This window comes from Coturnix japonica, chromosome 10 (assembly GCF_054131305.1).
Source record: "Coturnix japonica strain WE chromosome 10, WE-NBRP24, whole genome shotgun sequence".
Lineage (NCBI taxonomy): Eukaryota > Metazoa > Chordata > Aves > Galliformes > Phasianidae > Coturnix > Coturnix japonica.
In genome coordinates this window covers 11,724,505-11,749,514 of record NC_140672.1, presented here as the reverse complement: position 1 = coordinate 11,749,514, position 25,010 = coordinate 11,724,505, and the positions used below count along the sequence as shown (strand labels likewise).

Genomic DNA, 25,010 nt, shown 5'->3' with positions numbered 1-25,010 from the left:
GTAAAAGAAGAAGGTGGACTGTATGGGTCACCGCTAGAACTCATTTAGAAATAGCAACCTGGATTATTTTTTTCTCCTCTCCCTTAGCAAAACCAGAAATATTAAAATGCAACACATGATTTCCACTAAGGCATTGGTTTTTACATGAAGCATATCAAGTACTCCATTTTGAACGCCTCTTCAGGGTCTCCCTTCTAAAGAAGCATCATGCAGTTCTAAGCTAAGGACCATACAACAGCCCTCTTCTGCAAATTCACATTCAGCTTGTGATTACTGTGTCACTTTTTCTAGGTGACACGACGTTTCTGCATCCAGAGGACAAGAGGAAAAGTTTTTCTGTTCTGCTAACGCAGGTTCCAAAGGTCTGATTCCTTATGAATCCATAAAAACAATCTCACAAGAGTTAACGCAGAATCAAAACTTATCACAGACTGATTACACCGCTGGGAAAATTGTCAGTAAAGGAAAAAGGGACCCACTATAATAACCCACATTCAAATTCCACTGCATGGCTGAAAAAGAGTCAGCTAGAATGACATCCAAACTAAACTTAGATTTGTGCAATCTGTGGAAAATACGTAATAACCATCAAGGTTTGGGTCCAGCAAACTTCTGGACAATTAAGGAAACCTTTTGTTGTTGTTTTGTTTTTAAATCAACAGGATTAACAACACACAGGAAATGGTCTTTATGAAGAAATCCAAGGCCTGCCTATCCAACTGTCTGTACAATTCATTGTCCGGTTTACTTCATGCTAACTTTGTCTTTCAGCCAAGCCAGCAAAGAGTTTCTCTATAATATTTACAAGAAAGCTTCGTTTCATTTCAGTCCTTTCCCCCAATCCCAAAAGGAAACTTCTCTTTTCTTCATTGAACACACTCAGCTTTTACATTGCTTTGATAATTCCCACTTCATCGGCCTTTGTCAGAACTGTCATCTTTTCACTTCTGGAAAACCTTACTGGGATGTATCTCGGGACATGGCATCAGTGACACTTTAGTGACCACAGAGTTTGCTGTTGAATGAGCCCAACCTGCTGACCCTCAGATTAGAAGTTAGGTACCACAGCAGGTCTCTGCTAGAGCTTCAGAGCAAGCAGCAAAACAGTAAAACATTTGGTAGGGAAAGGAGAGGCATCATGAAATAGCACAAACTTTCAATATATGCAGAGACAGGAGGAAAGCTATCCATTGCAAATATTGTATCATTTCGGTTTATTTTCCAATCAGCCTCATCTTTCTCTTGCTTACCAGATTACTGCAAGGCACGGCTGCAGTTGTCCCAGGGCTCCCAGGCTCTGAAGGCAGCTTTCACTGAAGAGAATGGATTTTCCTCATAAGGATCCTCACCCTGCCTGGAAACTCTCAGTCAAGCATGCTCTGTGTGCCACGCACCCTGAACCAACTAGTTTAGACCATGCTTGTTTAGACAAAGTAAAAGGAAAGATCAGATCAAATTTCACTGGGATGTTTGAAGCCACTGAGGACTGCCAGTCCCACAGATGGCAAGCCTAGAAGAAACAACTAGCAGAAAAAATTAAGGGCACAATTATCTCAGAAGATACAATTGTTACAAGGTACGAGTGCACTGTATCCTAAAAATTTATGAAGAAACTTAAATTTATATTTATATACATGTATATATATATACATACATACATGTATGTATACATATATATATACATACATACATGTATGTATGTATATATATATATACATGTATATAAATATAAATTTAAGTTTCTTCATAAATATACATACATGTATATAAATATAAATTTAAGTTTCTTCATAAATACATAAAATAGATATTCAAAGAAAAGAGATGAGAACTCAGAGCCATCAGCTGCTATGGGACATCGATAGTCCATTGTGATGCAATTCCTGATCATTTTAGCTAATAAGCCAATAGATTGATCTACCCATGCAATCCCTGCAAACCCAGCTCTGTGCTCAGCAGGCATTTTGCAGAGGATATTGCATCTTTTTTACTGCAGCTTGAAGTAGATCAAAATTCAACCTCAGCAGAGGCACAACCAACAGCTGCTGCTCCCTAGCACAGAAAAAAGCCATTGAAGTGCTTTTCAAAGCTAACCTTCTCAAGCTTGTGCCTGTGACCTGCTCCCCTCTCCATTCTGACCTCACCCAGGAAGCTTGCCTTCCTTGTAGCACATTCATTTTGTCTCTTTTGCATGGGTTGTACAGGCTGCTGTGTTTTCTTTTCCATCCACATCTTCACCCTCATCCTTCCCCCTACCTTTTTTTTTACTTCTTTTTTTATACTGTGCAGGCAAGCTGCCAGCATTAACACTTTGGTTAAGGACTAAGCTCAATCACTGGCCTGTTTCAATACAAATCCCTGAGCTGCTCTCCTGGGGGAAACAGGTTCTTCACTCCCCACTCCTCATTCAGTTTTCCCTCAGGAAACACCCGGCAGGGAACAGGCAGGGACTGGCACTGTACCCCGGAAGGACAGAGGAATAACTGGCTCAGACACTGCCCTCAGACCCAATGCACCTTCGTTCAGTGAGAAATAAGGTAAGCAAATAAAAAAGCAGGGGAGAAGTTTCTCACCGCTTGCCCTACTCTGCTTTTGGGACATGCATCCAAATAGCTCAGAACTGTTCATACAAACACCTCATAGTGTGCACATCTCCATTAAATCAACACAGAAGCTTTTCCAGATAAATCTTCTCTGGAGAACAAACTTGGAAAACACGTGATTCTATTTCTTTCCTCACCTCATTAATTAATGTGGGAGCGTTGTCTGACTCCCACATCCAGATCTGCTGCTGAACTGGTCTCTCTGGGCTGCTCTGCACATTGAGGCTCTTCTCACACATTACCACATGCCTCCTGCTCATCGAGATTCAAGTGCAAAACTCACACATCTATTTTTTTGTCTGTTTATCGATCAAGACGAAGGTATCCTAAATTGACCTTTTCAGGAATTGCTGTCTTTAATACAGTTACTCCTCTAAGAAGCCCAGCCCTACACAACCCTATCAGAGTAGAGAAACAAAACAAAAAAGGGAGAGTGGTGCCCAAGGTTCATGTTCTCCTCCACCTGCATACAAACCATTCTCACTGGATTCTGTCCTTGAAGCAGCTTTTACGCCAGCCTGCAGCCCGCTGTCTCTTGGGCAGAGTGCTTGTACTTCCAAACACAAACACCTTCCAGCAGGAGAGCAACTCTCAGCAGTTCTCCTCTACTCTTGTTGTCTCAAGCATAGCAACCTTGCTTAGTACGACTGAATATTAAGACAGTCTTAAAAACATGTTCTTATCTTCCTCCTTGCCCCACAATTGCTTCTAACTAATGTCTTCACTGATGTAGCAAAGTTATAAGCAATTAGTAAGTTCTAAATAAGGTGATTTGGCTTGCTGCAGGTTTTTGTTCTGAATTTAAAACTTAAGCATTTTTTCAGTGCCAGCCCGTTGCCTCCAACAGTCAAGACAAACAACCAAGGAGCGAGTTTTAGGACTGAGTCTCCCCTCACCTTAAGAATTCTAATCCACACCTTTTCACAGCACCCAGGTATACCTTGCCAGTGCCTGATTATTCCAGGTCACTCAAACCCTAGCTAGTGTGCGCACAACTCACCAAGGCAGACTGCTGGCTTCTTGCCCCCTCAAATCATCTTCCCAACTCCAAGGCAGTCACAGGACACACTCAAGATGTGTTTCATGAATAAACTTGTTTGGAGTCACAATGCCCAAACAGGTCACAGAATTAGTCCAAGAAATAAACTGATGTGGGGCAGAGGGAGTGACGTCTTCTTTTTCACCCAGGTCATCTCAAGAGTCAGCTTTCCAGCACAGACCTGCAAACTGCAGCACAAGGCACCTGAACCACATGCCAGCTTTCTCCCTGAGGAAAATAGATAGCAGAGCCAATCCGACTCCTTCAGAGAAGAGCAGCTAGTCAGACAGAAGGACAGAAGGGACTACTAAAAGCTGAGCCAATCCAGCAATAGGAAGCCAAGTCAAATCCATAAAGATATGTCCTTGGTTTTGGATTTTGGCTTGTTTTAAGGATTTTTCTCGGTGGTGTTCATGTTTGGTGAACTTTTTGTTGTTGTTGTTCTTGTGTTTTGTTTTTTAAAGATAGTGTTCTTGAAGAGTTAAACTCACTCAAGTTCATTTTACAATGAAATCGGAATGTTTTAGATGGAAACAACCTCTTATAAGTGTAATCCTATATTCCTAATAAGCAGAATTAACAGTTCTAGGACCATTGTTCTCTCACACACTGTAATGGAGAGCATTATACCAGCAATGGACCATCTGGAACAACAGGCAGGGAGAGCCTTGGAGGATCAGAATGGATAACCATTTGCAGACTACATGGTTTTGGGGGAGTGAGACTTTAATAGCAGAGTGCAAGCATCTGTTTTCCCAGATACATGATCTGATTTGAACCATGACTCTTTGATACTGGTACCTACTGTTTTACTAGAGCCAAGTGGCTCTAAACAATGTCTATTCAGTTACTGCTAAAGAGAAATAAACAAATTAACAAGCTTATTTTCAATAAAGTTTAGAATTGGAAGAAGAATCTACTTATGTTGTGTAAATCTCCAGCTAGAAATTAAAATATCTGGACTTGGTTTAATTACATTTTGAATGTGGCCCCCAATAGGACTCTGTAACCTTTAGGGTTTAATAACTTCAGCTCATTTAATGTCCTTTCATTACATTACTGTAGCAATCCAAGTGTGAGGTTTGAAAACTAAAACTCTGTGCTTCCTCCTGGGCTTTCCCATATGTTCACCATCTTTAGCTTAGACTCCCAGGATACTCACGCCAGGTCTTACAAAATTGCCTTAGCAGAACAGAAAAATATCTTCTTTCACTTTATTCTATATACTTATTCTTTGTAGAGGAAGGAAAGGGGGAAAAAAGTTTGCCAAGCAATGCTCTGCTGAGTACCTACAGAAGATCCTGCCTAACTTCATGGAGAAAATCCAGGCAGCTCTCCTCATCCAGCCCCAGGAATAGGTCAGATAGCAAGGTACAGGCCCAAGACTGGCTGCTATGTTATGACCTGTTAAAAGACAGATTGCCCGACTTAAAACCTGCCACTAATAACCATGAATTTGAAAAACTCTGGATGAAGAGTCATAGAATTAACCAGACTGGAAGAGGCTTTTGGAGGTTGCATAATCCAACCATGCTCAAAACAGGGCTAACTTGCCCTAGTTGTAACAGCAAAGGACCCATTTGACAAAGTCTCCTACAGCACCTCCACTTCTCTCCTATGCATTATGTCAAACGAAGTGTTTTAGAATGTGGTTCTTGTGCTGACAGGCAGAATTAAAACATCTGGAGACTACATTTTCACATCTATGAACTCTAATGTCAAGGCAAAAATCATACTGGTGTGCAGGAAAGCAGAACCACAGAAATGCAGAGCGGGAGGCCAGTAGATGGGAAGCACCTCACTGCAGAAACCACTCTGTGCTGACACCACAGGTGGGATGCACATCACTGAGCTTCAGAGCTGATGACTGTGATACAAACATCTACTCTCCCTCCATAATCAGTGGAAAGAAATAAACCTCTCAGGCACAATTAATCTGACCTATTTAAGTGTTGCTTTAAGATAGCAGGAATTGCACTCGAGAATCTACTGACTGTCCTGATGTGATCTCCACTGACTCTAAAGAGACATAGTTGTAAGGAGATGAATCCTACCCAGTGATTGCTTTTACTCACAGCAAACCTTAAAATAGAAATAATGTGCATATGTGAACAAAGCAGGGGTGGAATATACCTTTCAAAGCCAATACCACTCAATGGAGACTGTAAAAGGATAGCGTTTCTCTTACAGTGAATAGATACAAATCTGTACAAAAGACTATCTAAAAATACATAGACATACACTTATAAGTGTTTCTCAGAGTTCCTTTCAACTACAATTTCTGCATCTCCAGGCAGCTGTCCCCCTTCATTAACAAGTGCGAATACATATCGAGATGCCTCTGCTCCACAAACAAACTGAATTCATGCTTTTACTTTACAGGGTGCTTTAAGAAAAAATATATATGTGTATATATATATATATATATTTTAATGACACTTCATTAATTTTTTTTCCTAAATCCTGTTCATAATAAACTAATTTCTCATGGCCCAATAACAGTGTGGATAGGAGGATGTTCTCTCCATGGATTAACATCAGGACTGTAAGTCCCAGTGCCACAATTTGGCCATGCCCACACAGACAAGTACTCTTCCCTCATTTGCCACTAAGGAAAGATTAGGACATCGTTTAATTTCTAGACTGTTCTAAATCCAGAACTGCTAGAAACAGAAAAGACCAAGATTCTTTTGATTCAGAGCTACTAGATATTGGAAAACACTGTGAAATTAATGCAACAGCCCAGAAAGGGAATGCAGTACATGGAGTGCTAACGCACAGATATAGAGTCTGCTGGCATATTTTTTCTTGTCTAAAAGCAGCCATAAGGAAGAGGAGCTCTTCAAAGCTCAAAGCCCAAGAGGACATAGCAGTTGCAATGCTCCACTACGAAATGAGAAATGCATGCAGGACGTTTCAGCCCTATTGTGAACCTATTTCCTAAGAGAAGGTCAACTCAGAGAGGCACGGAGGGTATTCAAAAGGCAAAAGCTTTTGACCCACAGGAGCTGTTGCTATGCCTGATATGGCTCTGAACAAAGACAACTAAATCCAGGTATTATACACATATAGAGAACTTATACTTGAGTGCATAAAATAGCCACTAGGGCAATTACCATTTAAAACCATAAAGGCAATGTTATAACAGAAGTCTAGTGTTGAACATCCTCTAAATATTATGGATATAAGTTAAGGTTTTAAGCCTGATACCTACTCCACTACAAAATGAACGTGAAAACTGCAGCACCAGACTATAATCCGACGTAGGTTTAATCAAGACTGAAATTTGTCACTACAGACCTACATTTAATTTAACAAATACATAGGTGAGACATCTGTGAATCTACCACGGCAAGTTTCAACTTGATGTTATGCGCCCCATGTTTAACACAGGCCAAAAAGACAAAGCTCTGATGATGGAAAGCCTCAAATCAGGAACAAACAGCTCCAGATTTGTATGGCTTTGTACTGCTGCCACAGCACCCATATATGTCATTTATGTATACAAATCCACTCATACACACTGCTGAGCTATTACCAAATCTTGAAAGGAATTTCCCAGCTGCACAAAAATGAACTACCACTTGGGCTAGCAAATGAATTTGTATGTGCAGCAATAACATCTGATTGATGTCACTGTCACATTCTCTTTAGTTTCAGAGAATTTGATAACCCCATCAGATACTGCTGCTGTGAGGAGAATCCCTATTTGTTAATCCAAATGGCATCTGTTACTGGAAAAAAGTAGAGACATCATTCCTCAAAGATGCAGTTCATATACTGTTGTTCATATATTCCCAGCTAGACATGATTTCAAGTACTCTGAAGATTAAAGAGGAGCTGTTTTGTGTTTCAATTAAGAAACAATTTGAATCAAACAATCAGCTTGCCTGCTCCTAAGGAATTATATTCTCGGTACATATATTTATGCCTACACAAATTACCTTTTGTGCATTCTCCTGAGTGTGTGTGGCATGTAGCTGTGTGTTGAGCTGCCCAGTGGGTGCTGGCAGACACCATACCTCTGTACTCATATTTGGGAGGAAGACGTACCAGCAGCTGCCCCTAAGAAGTGTATTTATTGATGCTTGTACGCAACTATGTCATGATGACCCATCGCTTCAGTTTTTCCTTCTGATCTCTTCCCCTCCCCTGCAAATCTCTGCTGAAGGCATAACAGTCCTTGAAGTATAGTTTTAAAGCAGATAAATGATTTCATTTAGGACTCGCCATAGATCCCTTTTTGTACCCAAGCTATCAAGACCAGACACTATCCTCTTCAATTCTGCTAAAAGAGCAGAATGATACAAGTACAAGAACAGAGGTAAAAGTTGAATATGACAAGATTCATGTTATAGTCAGACATCAATTATATTACAAAAGCATTTTCATTTGTGTCTCTAACAGCTCTAGAAATAAACAAAAGGAAGGCACATATGATTTAAAAGTTACATCCGATTTTTAAAAGCCTGCTTTAAAAGTTCTGATTCCTATAACATATGTAAGAGCATTGAAAGTGGAAGAAGCACATGACTCTAAATAAGTACACGAAGATTTAATGCAATACAGGGTAGGCAGTGTAACTGCCACTAGTGAAGTTGCAAGAGCAATTGACCTTATAGGACAATGATATTTTAAGTGTCTATAAACTGGTAGTAAAGATGTTTCAACATTAAGTGCCCATATAAGACTTCAATAATGTTTGCGGGGTTTTTTTTGAGTACTTCATGTTTTACTACACTGCATTTCTGGTAATAACAGAGCAAGTAAAACACAGCTTAAGATTTATAGCTTAAGATGGTCAAGAAATAAAGTCAAAGTTTTCTTTAAACGTAAATTATTTCTGCTCTCAAAAAATAACCTTAAATATCCATTGTTCACTATGCTCTCAATAAAGCAGTCTTTAATGAGACACTAAAATTTGTTTGTGGAGACTTGTTTTGTAACAGCACTGAGGACAAATCTATTCTAGCGTCATGTACAACCGTAACAGTGTTCCCTTTAACTTATCATCTTACACTACATTTTTAAATTAGAAAGACCAGATTATCTTTAACTAGCTAGTCAGCTGCAGCTGATGCGCTGAGGACCCCACAACTTCAGGTTTCTCACTCATATTGTGAGAATGGCTCTTCCTTACAGTTTCAAGCACCCAGGACTGACGAATGAAAACCTAACATGATGCACTCTGCCACAGCTACTGAATGAAATCTTGAGTGTGCAAAGCATCTGACCCAAAGCCCAGATGTAGACATGAGAGGCATGCAAAGCGTTTCCATTCAGAAATGAGCATAACAAAGCAACTTTGATTTCCCATGAATCTGACGTCCAGGATGATCAGAAGGGTGAGCGAGCACAGTGATTTTCAACCTGAGATCCATCATCCAGAGACACTGAGCCTGTTGGCCCAAGCCCCATCATCAACTAATGCAATGTGGGACTCTTACAGATGCCATGAATTCTGCAGGTTTCATTAAATGCCAGCAACTGACCAAAACATTCATAGGACTGCTCGTAAGTGTGGAATTTTGAAAGGCACAAGTTTCCCAGCCAATCAGACTAGTTTTCATATCTCCTGAGCATTATGTACCAGCATTTCCTATTTCCCTCTGATATTTTTATAATAGAAATTTATTACAAGAATTTAAATTAGCATCAACAAGATTAGTTAAGAGGTTTGTGACTTTACTAGTTTCTAGAGCATCCCCCTCATGTGATTTGACACGTGGCTGAAATTGGTTAAATTAAGTCAATGAAAAAGGGCTTGCATTACATATTTTGTTCAATTGCATCTATGCAGATTCACAAATTCTTCTTGCTTATAAAATGAAAGAGTCTGAAGTTAAATTGGATTTTATGTCATTTCCTTTAGGTTCTGCCCATAGGTTAGTACAGTGAGGTTACAAGAGTGTTCATGAAGAGCAAAACTGCTTTCCAGTTATGATTCTATGAGACTGGGCTCTTCCTACCTCCTCTCTTCACAGCAACAATGTGAAATTTAATTTAATCTATTTCAGAACTGCAAAGACAAGTACTTTTTTAGCAAAGCATAAGAGGGTTATCACTTTGAAGAACCACATTAGGCACTATAGTTCAGTCTTACACAAGAGATTAATTGACATGTGCTGTAGATTAATCAGAATAAGGCTTTTCATTATGAGTGGCCAAACATAACCAAATCACTTTGGAAGCAAATTACTGACTTGCCTAGAAATATATATGCAACAATTGCAAGTTTATTATTGCTGCTTGATGAAATGAAACAGCCTTTCAAAAACATTTACCTTGATTCTACATGAACCTCCTCTCACCTGCAGAATGCCTACATTAAAACTAAAACTAATCAAAAGCTACTCCACACTCAACAGAGTACTAAGTTGTCAAGCACAACTGGCATTCTCCTCTCAACAGCAGTGCTTGAGTCAAATTTCTGGCTGAAAAGGCTGCATCCTTTCATATACATCCAGTTGATAAACTATGTTCTACAAAGAGAAGTTTAATGAACAGGAAGAAAAGAAATGGAAATAGGAAAAAGAAACCACAGTTCTCCTTTTGTAGTATAGCCTTGTAACAAATAGTGCAGCGAAGAATATAGAAATTCTGATCTTTTGTCACCTGTCAAGGAATCCAAAGGAGGCAATACATGTTGTTGACACTGTGAAACCCAAACTTTTTCGTCTGACTCTCACACCCACTTTGCCCATTTTCCATTTGTTTTTAAATAAGGTCTGGAAAAAGCCCATAGAGCTACCACAGACTAAGAGCACAATTTAGGGCTGTAACACAACAGAAAGCACAACTACAACAGCAGAGGAGCAAGATCACAGGCTGCAACAAGTGAGGATTTGCTCAAAAACAGCAGACACAGAAATAAAGAAAAGTAGCTACTTACTTTGAGAAGGCCTCAGGTATACAGGAATCTCCAACAAGATATCCTCACCTTCACCACCAACCCTCAAATGAGGTGTTGGAAAGGGTAGATCTTGGCTCCAGCCCTTCCAATCACTCAGACACATTACATGCACTTAAGCTCCCCTGGGTAGGCCCTGCCTTCCCACCAGGAGCTCCGTCACTGGTGCAGGCTGTGACTCAGCAGTTCTGCTTCAAGAGTATCTATGGGGAATGAAATAGAGAGAAACTTACCAACCACTGCACCGTGAAATTCCACAACATGAAGAGTATTTTCCTGAGTGCCACACCACAAAAGAAAAACCTTCATACACGTGTCCCATTTTTTCATAGGCTATTACTTTTGTTACATGCTTCACCCACCAGAAGGCAAGTTCTAGTTCAAATTCATTTTGATTCAAGTTTAATTAGCATCCTTTTCATGGAAAATTATCCTGTGTAACTGCTGACATGTCAGTGCATCACATACTTGTTGATCTTTGTTTGGAAGCGGAGAAAATACATTTTTATGGCATTTCAAAAGAAAAGTACATCCACGTGGAAAAAAAAAAATCACACACTTGACTATAAAACACAAAAGAACTTCACGTGTACCAAAGCAGCAGCATCTGTACACTCAGCCCAGAAAATAATGTTTCTTTCCTGTGTTAAGTGCAAGTTTCTAGCACAAATTTACTTGGTGCAATTTTGTTCTGGAAAAAAAAAAAAAATGTTAAAAACTGTTTGGATACACAGTGAAATCAGATGCAGTACATCTTTATTTTTAATGGAATAATAATTGTACCCAAATTTCATATTCAGCCTTTGAAACATTTACCAGGGAAAAAAAAAAAACCAAAGGTGTGCTGTGAAGGTTTTTTCAGCATGACTCATATTGCTGTCATAAGAGTAAAAAAGTTTGAATTGATTTTGGTTGTATTGTTTCTTTATCTATAGCGATTGTCTGTCCTCTACTATCTATCTGGCCACCTACTACTTGTGTCAAACGAAGAGATCATCTAGCAAGTGACCCCTGACTTTGATTAGGACACTGATTGCACTATTACCTGATTGCATATTTGTATTCCTTGTAAAAGAGTCTGAACTACAAGAAGAAAGTATCTAAGCTCAATTTTGAATGAAATATTTTTGTTTTGTTTTGCAATAGATTCACCTCTCCTAGCACCTATATCACACCATCTTCTAGAAGTAAACAAGTGTAAGCCTTAAGTGAGATCTAATTTTGTCACTTATCATCTAGACACAAATGGACACAGAGCAGTCTTGTAAATAAACTTACAGATAAACAGGTAAAGGGCAAAGACCAAAGATTCCAAAACAAGGTTTATATGAATAACGTGTCCTCTCTATGAACTCTGTTTGACAGTGGATTGTGCACATATGGGTTTTCCAGGGCATAGGACAGGATATGTCAGTCAGAATAAGGTCATGAGCCCAAATGCTGACAACTACATTGCATGTGGAACACAGAGCTCAAATGCCAAGACTGGGACTCACCTTCTGGCATAAACCACCCACAAATCCCAGAGCCAGCAACTACCAGCAACTCATGAGAAATGAAGCTTGCCAGCACGGGTACAACCTGGAAAACAAATCAAGGACTGATTGGCCAGAAATTTATTCCCACGTAAGGAGTATGTTATTTGATTTCCATGCCATTGTTCTTCTTTTCAGAGGAGAAGCTGAGTTATTCAAGCTCAGTTTCTCTTTGTACTTATTCAGTTCATTAGTTAATGAAGGCTTCCTTATATTAGTTAAATTCAGCTACCATTCATCTACCTGTTCCAGAGTTCACAACAGATGCCCTCTGGCACTTCACAAAGACCAGAATCTGCCTCAAAACAGGAATAATATATCTTATGAAAATGGAGATGCTATTGTTCATATGCTTTACCCCTGACCTATTTCCTCTGCACTCACAGGGCTGACCTGTTCTCTATAATTTTATACTGACTAAAGCAGTAAAAGGCTGAAGTTTATTGTAATATTCCATCAGTCTTTGTTTAGCCAGAAAGGAGGAAACTGCATTCAATCTGTTTGGGTTCTTACTGAATAGTGAAGAGCTCTGTACTCATCCAAAAGCTGCAGGTTCCTCTTCCTCACTAGCAAACACTGATAGTCAGTTCCCTTCCTCAGGTCTTTTAATCCCTATTCTGCTACTACACACACCAGCTTCATTTATACCCCTACAGGTCACCTTCAGCTCTTCTCTTTCAGTCTTAATTAAAGCAAGTGGGTGCTGCCTACCTGTAAATCTTTCCCAGACTCAAAGCTGCTTCTTCTTCTCTTATTTTAGAGATGCTGATGCACACATTTTCATACTCCCAAACTGACTATCCTTGCTGGCAATCCTAACTCATTGTTTAACAGTTTGTACGGAGCAAACTCTGAATAACGCACTGATGTGTCAATTATGTGGGGTGGCCACAAACTGCTTGCTGACATTCTTGGCAGTGCCAACACACTGCCTGCCTCTTAGCTAACTTAAGTGCTGCTGATTGTTAAAAACTCCACACTGACACCATGAAATGTGGGAAAAGGTACAGAGCTGTGGACACCACCTCACTGTGGGAGCAAAGGGGAGCCCTGCTGCTGGAGTCTTACTGATATTCAATCCCCACAAAAAAACAGAGCTTATTCCTACTCAGAATGTAACTGATCCAAGGCTTTGCAAACTTCCTACTTAAAGATTAGAGACTGCCTGACTCTAACATGGGCCATCCCAACCGTCTCAGTGAATAATGGTGCTGATTATGGATCAAAGTCTGGTAACTCAGCTTTTCCATCAGCAAACCCACAGAGGGCTGCTTTCAGTCACCTTTCTGACCACGGTGTAGGATTGCGCACCAGAAAGTTACCACGTCACTCACTTTCCGTGCTTGAATGTGAACTTCAGGATTCTGCCTTAAATATCCCCAGCTTAGGCATAACCCACTGCTCACTTGTTTTGAGAGCTTCTCTCCTGATTTGCTCAACACAGCAGACATAGTTATTTCCTAATTGCAGACAAGCTCCAGATGTAGGTCAGGGAGTATTTAGCTAGAGGAGGCTAATAAAACAAGTCCCCAAGTGATGGGCTTGTCTTTGTTTCCCTGACATTGCTTACTTTTGAACATCAGAGACTACGAGACTGTTTTGGTACAGGAAGTATGTTATGGCTGATGTAGCATAACAAATACTAGCTCTACATCCTTCTATTTAGGCTTCAATAATGTCAGAATGCAGAAGTGACAATCAATGTATTTTGCATTCAGCAGAGATGACAGGCAGCTAAGAGCAATGGACAGACACAACATGGCAGAACAGAAGGTACTTGCCTGGAATAAATATCATCTTTGCTCCAGGCCTTCAAGAAATAACATTTCCAGTTTAGATTAATTCGTAATGCTACAGGAGGATTAGTACTAAAATCTTTTTATGAGCACTAGTTCTGAGCACTTGCATGAAGATCAAGAAAATAGTCAGCTCCACAGGAAATCCTGGAAGTTAATTTTTTTAGAAGACACTGCCGCATTTCACTGCATTTAATGACAACCACGCGCTATTTCTGAAGCGCTCTTGCCCAGCTCACAGCAAAGGTATTAGTTCCAACACTGATTGCTAATTCTAACACTACAAAAACACCTTCCTGCTTAGCAAGAACACAGCTTCAGAAACCAAGAGAAAAGCACTGAAACTAGAATCAAATATACACCTTCATCATGGATCCCAAGAAGTGCCCGCTGCAACACTATATTGTGAGCAGAGAGAGAAGCCTACAAGTCCTCGTGACTTGAGTCTGCAGACAACCTCAGTGCTATCTTATCTTCACCTTCCAAGTGGCTGGCTGAACTACATTTAAAAAGGAGGAAGAAAAAAAAAGAAATAAAACTCCTCCCAACCTGAACCAAAGATTGACTCCTTGCAGCTCCCAGGGACACAGAACTTGTGTAGGCAGAGAAATTTCACCGGAAAAAGGAAAAAAAAACAGATATTTTGTCTTATTCATTTACAGAACGACCCTGCTGCTAATAGCACATTGAGGGTGCTGTTAGAGGCTACAGAGCAAAATGATTAAGACAACCATAGAACAGCTATATGCTAGGGAAACAACATTTCAGTTAATAAGACAAGATGGTGCAGAAGTCTGTGAACACAGAACCACTCTTCTGTCAATAAACTCTTACCCTGTTTTCCTACTTTATTCAATTAGACTCTTAGAATAGATGTACCACCATATAGTGGGCTTATATACCATTCAGTTAAGGTAACCTAACCATAAATACTTCCATGATTTCAGTAAATTGGAAAAAAAAACACGGTAAGTGAATACAAAATATGTCCTTCATTTACTGTCATTGTAATATAGTCGAGCTACAACACAATCTTCATTTAGGCAGCTCTAGGTACTAGACCACTTTCAGCAATGGACATGTTATAGCACAAAGAAACACGGGTTTCTTGAAAGCACTCTTGCATCAAAAGCTTAGCATTGTTATGGTGTGTGCATTTTAATGGAGTGGATTGTGTTGTGTATTCATCCTACAGCTCATAGGAGACACATTTTCTAGAAAGCTAGAGGTTAGACAGCATTCTTAAGATGAAGAGCAGGCTGTTATGAGAAAACATAAAAACATGATTTGAGACAACTAAACTAGAAATTTAGAAATATATTGTAAGGCTTATAAATAATTGAAAAGAGAATGTTCCAAAGTTTTGATGTGTCATAAAAGCTTAGTTTAGAAGGTGATGAAATTATTTCAATTAAACAGAACAAATGTCAGCCGTGAATGCCTAAGCATTTTAATGTATTCATCCTGTAAAAGTACGGTGCATGCTGAGGCACGGAGGTGGTAGGGGCTCGCACAAAGGCAAGTTATTTGTGAATATAATTTGGACTGTACAAGAAATACGTTCCCAGACTGAGGAAGAGTTTCTCAATACAAAATCTGTAAAAGCTCCAGTGTTGCAGTAGAAAACACTGACTTCAGAATGACAATATACAAAGATGAGGATGCAAATGGTCCAAAGCTACCGAAACAGTTTGGTCATAGCAACAGAAAAAAAAACTTCTTTAACTTGATCCTAATGCATATAAAACAGTTTTGGAACAGACTGATTCCATCGTCTTAAATGGTAGCACTCCCCACCCTGTAAAGGATACAATATTTCATCTAACATAGGAGAAATATCTAAGTACCTAGTCAGTCCAAAGACAACATTCCCCTCAAGCAAAAACATGAACAAGGCAAAGAAGCTACGCACAAACAAATACAGTGGGTAAACCTGGTACTCAGATTATTTCCCTTTAAGAAAAAGTGACCAGAGAAAGAAAATAATCAGAAGGCAACAAGCTTTAAAGTAAACAAAAACAACCTGCTGCTTGGGCACTTCAGAAACTATCAACTGTAGGACCCCAAAAGCACTTCAGAATACAGCTGGTTTTGATACCATTTCTTCTTCTTTGAGCCTGATTCCCTCAACCAACCATATCATTGAACTTGATACCAGATTTATCATATTTGCTAAATAGTGAGCATACATTACATACAGGTGAGTAAACAACCTGTGATGGTGCCCAATACTCCAACCTGTGGAATCCAGAGATCCCAAGCTACAGACTGTGTCATATGCATGTATTCAGTATGCTGATGTACAATGTGCATTGTTAGTTATGATACATTTTCAATTTGGCTGCATCTAACAGCAGCACCATGGACTCAGCTGATGTTATATTACCTGTAGATGAAGGTCTTAGGAAGGTGGCTTTGTCACATTGTAGAGTGAGAACCAAAATCAGTACTTCAGGAAAGGTCTCTTTCAGGCAACTTCGTATTCTTACACATCTTCCTGTAGGAGAGCAAATAAATGGATGATACTTGTAGCTGCTCACAGCAGTTCCTAAACACCTAAGAACAAATGGATTTGAGTTATGACAATCATATCAAACCGACAAACATACAGAAAAATATAATACAAGCTCGAAGCACTAAAGAAGAGTGTTTATTACTGGTATTTAGCTTCTGCCAGTATCTTCCAGTCATTCTATCCAGCCAAAAACCAAAGCTTCCAGATCATACAAATAAAACCTGATTCCTTTGCTCCACAGTAATAATAATGTACTGGACTATATTTCATAGAACTTATTTGTGTCCTGCGAAACAGACTTTTCCATGACTGCCTGTTGTTAATAACCTCTCATGGGCTCACGAGAAACCTCAGTTTATGGCACAGCGGGAGAAATGTCTCCAAATAACAGTTTCATTTTAAACTTCTTTGGCAATCCAGCCAGGTGCACCAACCTCACTAAGGAACAGGGATAGAGTTCCATCTAAGAGACTGTCAGATGAGTGGTAACTCACAAAGCCAAGGAAAATGGGTATTTGGTAGGTAAAATCAGGCCTGTTGGAGACTTCACATGGGACAACTGGAAATATCAAAGGCTTGCTGAAGTGCAAGACTGAGCACAGCAAACTGAGAACAGACTACAGTAATAGCACTTAGGGAATGGTGGAAGCTGTTACACAATCATTACAAACAGAAAGAAGGCAAAACACTGCAGGTATTCAGCAATTTGTAAGAAACAGCAGCCTCTGACAGGGTGTGAGCTATGTAGACAAAGAATGATTATGGATCTTCAGGCTACAAATGAAATTCATTCCTAGGATTCAAGTGGAGAGCAAGCCAAACTTTTGTGAAGAAAACTAGGAGGAGGTCTCTTCATCACACAGAGAGAGGAACAAATGGTGATACTTAAAAAAAAAAAAAAAAAGTCATGAGAAGCATAGAAAAGGGGGGAAAAATCTTTCAATAATAATAGATGAGTCCAGAATAATCAAATGAAACACTTGGAAAATTTAGATATATGCAGCCATAAGCATAAAGCATAAGCATAAAACTACTTAAATCTGCTTTTAATTTCTATTGTAATTTTTATCTGCCCAAAATGGCTATTAGAGTTTGCTGAACAGCACAGTCATTGATATGTTGATACATGATTACACAAGGCACAATGTCATATTTGGCAATCCAAATCCTAATTAATGAACAGTCCTTGAAATAATACTAACTCGAATGATCAAAATTTAAAGTGATGAGCTTGCAGAAGGAAGCAGCATCCCATGATTTCTTTTCCACTGAACCATGAGATCTACAGGAACAAAATAGAAAATGAAAAATAAGGTTTTATGCAATCAAATTAAAGACAAAAGCAGAGAAGAAGAAAAACAATAACAGTTTCTTTATCATCCCGAGCACTGGTAGTAAGAGTAACTTATTCCTCATAGCCTGGAATGTCATGGCTGAAGCTGGAATCGAGAAATCAACAAGTCACAATCAGCATCTGGTTGATGGCCAGAAGGATGCTCAACATGTATTCCGGTATTAAAGACAATCTACAAGCAGATAATAACGTTGCAGCTTGCCTTGCCTAATGGTGTCCAGTGAATCCATATTTCACATCCCAGCCACACTTCTTGCACAGCCATCCTTTACATGAGGATTTCATACATTACAGAGGTAGTTAATCCGATACCAGCAGAAAGCACTTCCAGGCCTCCCATACATGCAGCAACCTATAGTAGCAGTAGCTGCATTCAACTTATAAAACTAAAACCAAGAGCCTCCTATTTCTAGGAATATATTATATGGCGAGGTACAGAGTAAATGAACAATAACTTGTATCTTTTCCTATGTATCATGGATTTAAGTTTTAACGAGAGCGGGGGAAAAAAAAACACTTTTATAGAGGATTTTACTAAGATGAGTGACACTGTTCTAATTACATTGAATAATCTTGAACCAAAGAATTTTTTCCATTTCATGCCTTTAATGGATTTAAAGAAAATAAAAAAGAAAGAAAAAAAAGAAACCCACAAATTACCTTAAGAACTGAATAGTTCTGACGATTAACAATATTTAACCAGAAAAATACTTCAAAGACATAAAGCATCTTTCCAAAATCCCATTCACCCAGCCAACAGGAACAAGCAGGTTGGTTCTGCAGAACAACTAGCAAGGATATGGCCTGCCTCACTGATTTCCACAGCAAAGCTGACTTATCCCAAGGAAGACAGTGAAATGGCATCTGAACTCCTTACAGAAATGTGAAGGAGAACTCTACAGGTGATTTTAAGGAACTCATCTGAGTTCAGACTCCTTCCACAGCATCCTGCTGAAGACCAAGGAGATTTTTTTGCCTAAGGCCCTGAAGCCAGCTGCTGTGACAGCCTGTGCAATGGGGCAAAGACATATCTGATTGCTCTGGATCTGGATCTTCAGGATGTTAGGTCTCACAAAAACTGCTCAGTTGCCTTTTTCAAGGGGCAGGAAAACCCATAGGAATGATACCAAAGCTTTGGTCAGTTACCTTGACATTTCCTATAATACAAGCCAGGTTAAAAAAAAAAATAACAGGAAAAAAAAAAAAAATTAACAGAAATCTAACATTTGCCTTGTTTCTAATGTTGAAGGACAAATGAACAAAAATAGAAGTGTGGTTTTCTCTTTAATCTTCTCATTTGAGGACCAGACCTAAGAGGTTTCTCACTCTATTCTGCAGTTTTAGACGAGACAACCCTGTGATGAAGGCTCTGCTCTTTGAAGAATCCTTCAGACCTCACATTCTCAGAGGAGAATACAGACAGAGGGACACATTTGCTACAAAATCCTCCCCCTTCTGCATGGCACTCCAGCTACTTTCAGATCTTGGTCCTTTTCTCAACCTTTGGGAATACCCTATTTAGCTTCAATAAGGATGCAGTTTGTGTAGTATTTCCTCACTACCATCTTCTCCCCTCCTCTACTGAGTGCCCCAATTTCACTGAACATGCTTGAAGTATAGATGTCTCTGTGAGAAAGTTATTAAAAAAAAACCAAACCAAATCACATTATATCCACAGTCAGGTCACAGACTGAAGAGGTAAGATCTGGACTAGAAGCACTGCTGACTTCCTAAATCAGTTTCACAAACCACACCAAGCATTCCACTGCTCTGCGCCAGCCACCCAAAAGATAAACTGAGGAGGGAAAAGAGAAATAAAGATAAGGCGTGATCACCACGAAGAGGAGAACTGTACACTCAGACAGAGAGCGCCTCTACAGTGACACAGGTTCATGCAGATAAATGCATTTCCTCAGCACTTCAATAGAGATCAATAGCAGTCCCTTGAGATAAACACCGCAAACAATATGCCACCACGGGAATAAATCAGAAGATTAGAAGCAGAAAGGATTATTTATGTAAAAGAGCTGCATTGCGTTTATTCCTTGGTTTGTGCAGCAGGTTTCTGAACGTCTCTGAGGAATTCTAAACTGTTCACTTAAGGACTGCTCATTACTTATAGCACTGAAAGGCAGCCACCCCAGGCCCGCTCTCTAGCCTCCACTAGCAATAGAGCCAGCATTGTTATCGTACATTGTGCTTTCCTTGAAGATGTGGCCATGGTTTTCAGATTATACAAAGAAAAGTCTCAGTCCTTTATTGCATAAGGAGAAACGTGAATGCACCCTTATGCCAAAAAACTTGATAGCTACAGGACTGACAGCTCGTGTGAGAGCATGATGACACCACTCACTCACCACCTCCCCTCCAGTTGTTTCACCAAATACGACAGTCTTAGCAGACCCTGGCCTGTAGCCTTGGTAGAGGCAGATTTGTCCAGGACAGGTTTATGCAAGATCAGGTATTTCCACTGGATGTAAGACACTTTCAAGCTGGCATCTAAGAAACGCATCCTATGGAGAGAGTTTATCAGGGCTCCTAAAGCAGTTTACAATAATGGAAAACCAGTTCCTTAAAAGACAATAAAATAAAATAAAATAAAATAAAATAAAATAAAATAAAATAAAATAAAATAAAATAAAATAAAATAAAATAAAATAAAATAAAATAAAAATAGAAATAGGAAGAAATCACACACAGCACAAGTGTTCCTCATGAAAGGTGCTAAGCCTTTGCAGTGCTGCAAGGAGAGCTGTTTCGTACAGTCCTGTTTTTAATTCAATTATCTCAGGCTCTGCTGGAGGTAAGGAAATGCTGTTTTGACACAAAGGCTTTGACTTCATATGGTATACAAGGCTAGAGATGGTAATGTTGGGCCTTCAGAAAGCTTCAACTAAAGTCACAAAATTCAATGAAAAATAGTATGGATTTTCCTTTTTGATAGGCGCAAGGATTATCTTCCATCACTAGAAAAAGCTATAAAGTTATATTCTGTGAGAATACCTTGAATTGATATTTCAAAGGGCTTCTTTTGAAAGAATGATTTATAGATCACAAAGATCAATGGGTCTTTTATCAAAGAAAATGGATTCCTTTTCTGAACCACAAAGAAAAGAATAATGGCATCCTAGACCATATTTTTGAAAGTTGTGTACAGCCAAGAAGACAATAGCTACAGCAGGTTACCACTTTACAGCAATGCGAACAACTCACTAATTACAGATGAAGTCCTTACGGTGCTTTGTGGAAGCCAGAAAGCAAAAGTTATAGTGCAGGAAAATTCACACTGAGAGTTATCTTACTCACTCGGCACATATTAAAAATTACATGGAGGTTTTCACTAATAAGTGCATATGACATAATAGAAAAATGGATACAAGTGTGCCAGTGTGCACACTTCATATCTTACCAGAACTCAAAACATGCATTTATGTTAAAGCATGCTCCCTGTATGAATTTTAAGTTACCTACTTCTTGACCACATCCCCTCCTCAGCTCAGCAATGAAATTCCTATCAAGTTTTTATTTGGATAGCCTGGATAGACAGGCTTTCCAAAATTATTTTCAGTGCTCAATGTGGTGGTACAGTTGATCTATTTCCATCATTTCATGCGCATCTGCTAAAGCATTACTCATCACAGCAGACATGAGATTCCCCCATTAGTTTCCTATAGAAAGTTCCTCCAACCCACCAAGCCCCAACCTTTTTCTGCAGCTCATGAGCTCACAGAACAGTCTAACCCATAACCCTTGGCACTCGACAACTGAGCTAAGTCAGGCTTAGCAAGCAAGAAGAAAAAGAGCATATTAAAATAACATAATGCAACCTGCAGCACGGTTTTTTTATTAGCTTAATCAAATAGACATGATAGTAAAGAAGATAAAATTAAGAGTAAATCCTTACACAAGTTTATCCCTTAGATTCCCAAGATATCCAAGGACAACATTATTTCTCCAATATTTTTATCAGTGCTTATTCCTCTAGTGCAGCATCACATTGTGCAAAGGGTACAGTCACAGGTAAGAAAAATCTTACTTCTTTGCTGCTTCCCTTTGTCTTTTTACTCTTCTTGTCGTCGAAAGCTTTGTTCTTTTGGGTTAATGTGGCATGTCTCCAACACAGCCTTGGAAAATGACTATAATGTGATTTGGGTTTGGTGTCATTAAACCTGATTACCAGGGAGTGCTCATGAAAATCCATAATTACCACACAAAACAAAAGAGACTTTTGTTTTTGTTTTGCTGGGGAACAACAAAGAGCTTCACTTCAATTTAACTATTTGGAGTACTCAAGAAAAGTTAGTCATATTTTTCTCCCTCTGCACTTCTCTGGGCTTTGTAAATATCATAAAATACCAAAATCTGCTGAAAACATCAATCTTCTCTCAAAACTGATTTCTTATATAATGCCAAATATACAGTCTTTATTTAAAAAAAATAAATAAAAATAAAAAGCCCTAGAGAACATAATGCGTCTTGATGGATGTGCTAGTGCTTTGGGTACAAGCTGGACTTTATGATTAGATCTATAATAGTGGAGGAAAAAAAGAAAAGTTGGCAATATCAGTGTAGTAAGCATTCAGATAATCGAACTGCCTCACCCCCCAGAACAGCAGTGTTGCAGGAGACATTAACCAGTAGCATGGTTCTCCTCCCCAGTTTTGGGGCAGTTCTACTACCACGGCTGATGGACAAGTGATGTCCACAAACCAGGAAAAGCTGGTTTAAGAGGCTTATAGTCTCTCCAGTTGTGTTAGATTAGAAGTTTATGTGGCCACAACCCTGGTTTTAAGCTAGTGGGTGTTCTTGAGCTACAAATGCCACAGACTCCTCCCCAAGCAGCTGTTATATCTGCATCCAGGGTTGTTCACCACAGGGTAAATACTGCCCCATTTTGACACTGAGACACACCAGGAATACCTGTGCAAATCTTGCTGAACTCCATTCAGACACTTGATTAACTGTCCTCTATCTACCTGAACAGCAGGGTCTGTAGGCTGGGAAGCTGCCCTTGAAGTGCTCTAACATGCAAATTCAGCGCTGTAGGTGGAAACACTTGCTGTAAAATAATATTTGAGGAACTATCCAGCCCTAGGCAGTGAAGCTAAAAGACACTGACAATCTCAGTTGTAAAGTGAGAAATGTAAGAGGTAGACCAAAGTCACCTTCACGGTGTATGAGAGAAGTAAGCAAACTCTCTGTTGATTATATTAGAAGCAGGTAAAATTCCACTCACACATTTGCCCTCCACATGCAGGATGATCACGCTATCTAAATATGTGAAAAATAGCAAGTTTACTGCAGAAGCTCTTGGCTTGCCTCTCATGCACAGATTTGTAGGTACATGCAAGTACAGCTGATAGATTAGCTAGCTAAAAATTCCACCACTCCCTTCTGATCCAGTTTCGATTAATTCATTAGAAACAAATACCTGCATATCCTCCCCCTGGACAGTTCCCTTTCAGCCCCACTGTATCAGAGACTTAAACACTGGGAGCCAGGTGAGAGCTTCCTAAAGCTGGAAACTGTCAGCAGTTCAGACTGAAAAAAGCCAGACAAACGGCTCCTGCATTTTCTAACCACTGAGAAGCTTTGGCTGCATGAGAGGTATTTAAGGCACCAAAAAGCTGTATGGTCATGTACAAAAGCACCAAATAACCCAGAGCTTCCATTTGCTTTCCAGTGAAAAAGAAAGCAGAACCTAGCTTACAATATGAAGGTGCATACAACAGACCTGGAGAGCTTTATCACACAAATCGAGTTGGTGGAAACAACCTCTTACACTTGCCACTTCCCCGTCATCTAAGAGTATTAAAAACAAATGAAAACCCCACCTGTTGGATTAACACTGAACCCGGACAAGGGACAATCACTTAATTTAGTAGAAAGTTTAAAACAACCTTCAAGTATCGTCAGCAAAGGCAGTGTAGAAATTCTCCTTTTTGCATGACACAGTTCTGCCAATTAGCCGAAAACTGCAATTACCAGTTCTTTGCTTTATTATTTGTGAAGAACCTAAACTTTCTGAGGATGATAAATGGCCTCGTGGAAAATGCAATGCTCAGTTCTGCTAAATTTGCACTTTTCTGTTGTTTTTTTTTTGTTCTTGTTTTTTCTTTTTCTTTTTTCCTTTAACTGTTCTTCCATGTCATCTTTGAAGAGAAAGAGGCAGGGGCTGCTGGGGGAAACAGGGCAACAGGACACATATCAGGGCAGAAAATGGCAGGGAATGGTTTAGAGAAGAACACAGAGCTGTTCTCATTTAGCTCGCTGACCAGGGCCAAGGCATATTCCTACACCTTCATTAATTAAACAGAAAAGTTAACACTGTTAGCAACATTAAGAACAAAACCTCATTTAAATTGTTCTGAAACAAAATTAAAAATAAAAAAATAAAAAAGCCGATATATTCAGAGGATGACCTTTGAGAATTCTGGCTTCATTAACATTTCAAACAGCAAAGCAAAAATTAAGACAGGAAATAGAATTACAGAGCTATTTGACTGCAGAAGTATATATCATTAGCATGCCCATAATTAACAGGATACCAGTGTTTGTCCCATTGTCTCTGCTAATAATGGTGTAACATGCAAATGGGATTTCTTCTAAGAAAGTTAAAGGGGATATTTAAGTTCATTCCACGTTTCAAGCATACAAGCACAGCCAGACAAGCCCCTTTCTGCTCTGTGAAAGGGATGTCTCCATGCCTGCCTGCCTGCCCTCCCAGACTCCCACAAAACAATTGCAGAGGGAGGGCACCAGCTGCTGTGCTTGAGGCACAAAGGCCAGCTATCCAAGGTCAGACATCTTTTCCCACCTCACCACAGCAGTTAATTCTTTGGGGAGCTACCAGTGACCCACTCAAGTGTCATGAAAAGCAGTTCAGAGGCTAACATCACCCATCAACATGATGCCCTACAGGATAGCAGATATCATTCCTCTTACGGGGATCATATTCCTTAGACATGACAGCACAGCTCTGCCTGTCTCTTGTTCAAAATGCTGAGCTCCCATGACATCTGTCCATGACAGTTGTAAGCAGCCACACATCTCCACCGCCCTTACAGTGCTTCTAACTGAGCCTGCTCTTCTAAATGCTTCGGGACTTGGGATCCTGAAGCAAAAGGAGAAAAAGGCATAAAAAATAAAGCTTTACAGGCAAAATACAATTGACCACCCTATGTTAACAAAGGACTCCACTCTGGCCTAATTCACTAGAATAAGACATGAGTGCAACACACTGAAATCAGACTGAGCT

At 39.5% G+C, this 25,010-nt stretch overlaps 2 long non-coding RNA genes across 2 annotated transcripts in view; both read right to left on the bottom strand.

Moving 5' to 3' along the window:
* Positions 1-2,934: 2,934 nt before the first annotated feature.
* LOC146759344 (uncharacterized) lies at positions 2,935-11,311 on the bottom strand. The gene is made up of 3 exons (XR_014932419.1): positions 10,535-11,311; positions 4,936-5,046; positions 2,935-3,830 (listed from the first exon to the last, which is right to left on the bottom strand). It is a non-coding gene; the product is annotated as an uncharacterized LOC146759344 (long non-coding RNA).
* Positions 11,312-11,900: 589 nt separating this feature from the next.
* LOC146759343 (uncharacterized) overlaps positions 11,901-25,010 on the bottom strand; it is a 34,821-nt gene continuing 21,711 nt past the window's right edge. Inside the window, exons 2-3 of the long non-coding RNA XR_014932262.1 lie at positions 16,270-16,380; positions 11,901-12,133 (exon numbers count right to left, since the gene is read on the bottom strand). This is a non-coding gene — a long non-coding RNA (uncharacterized LOC146759343). The remainder of the gene's footprint in view (positions 12,134-16,269; positions 16,381-25,010) is intronic.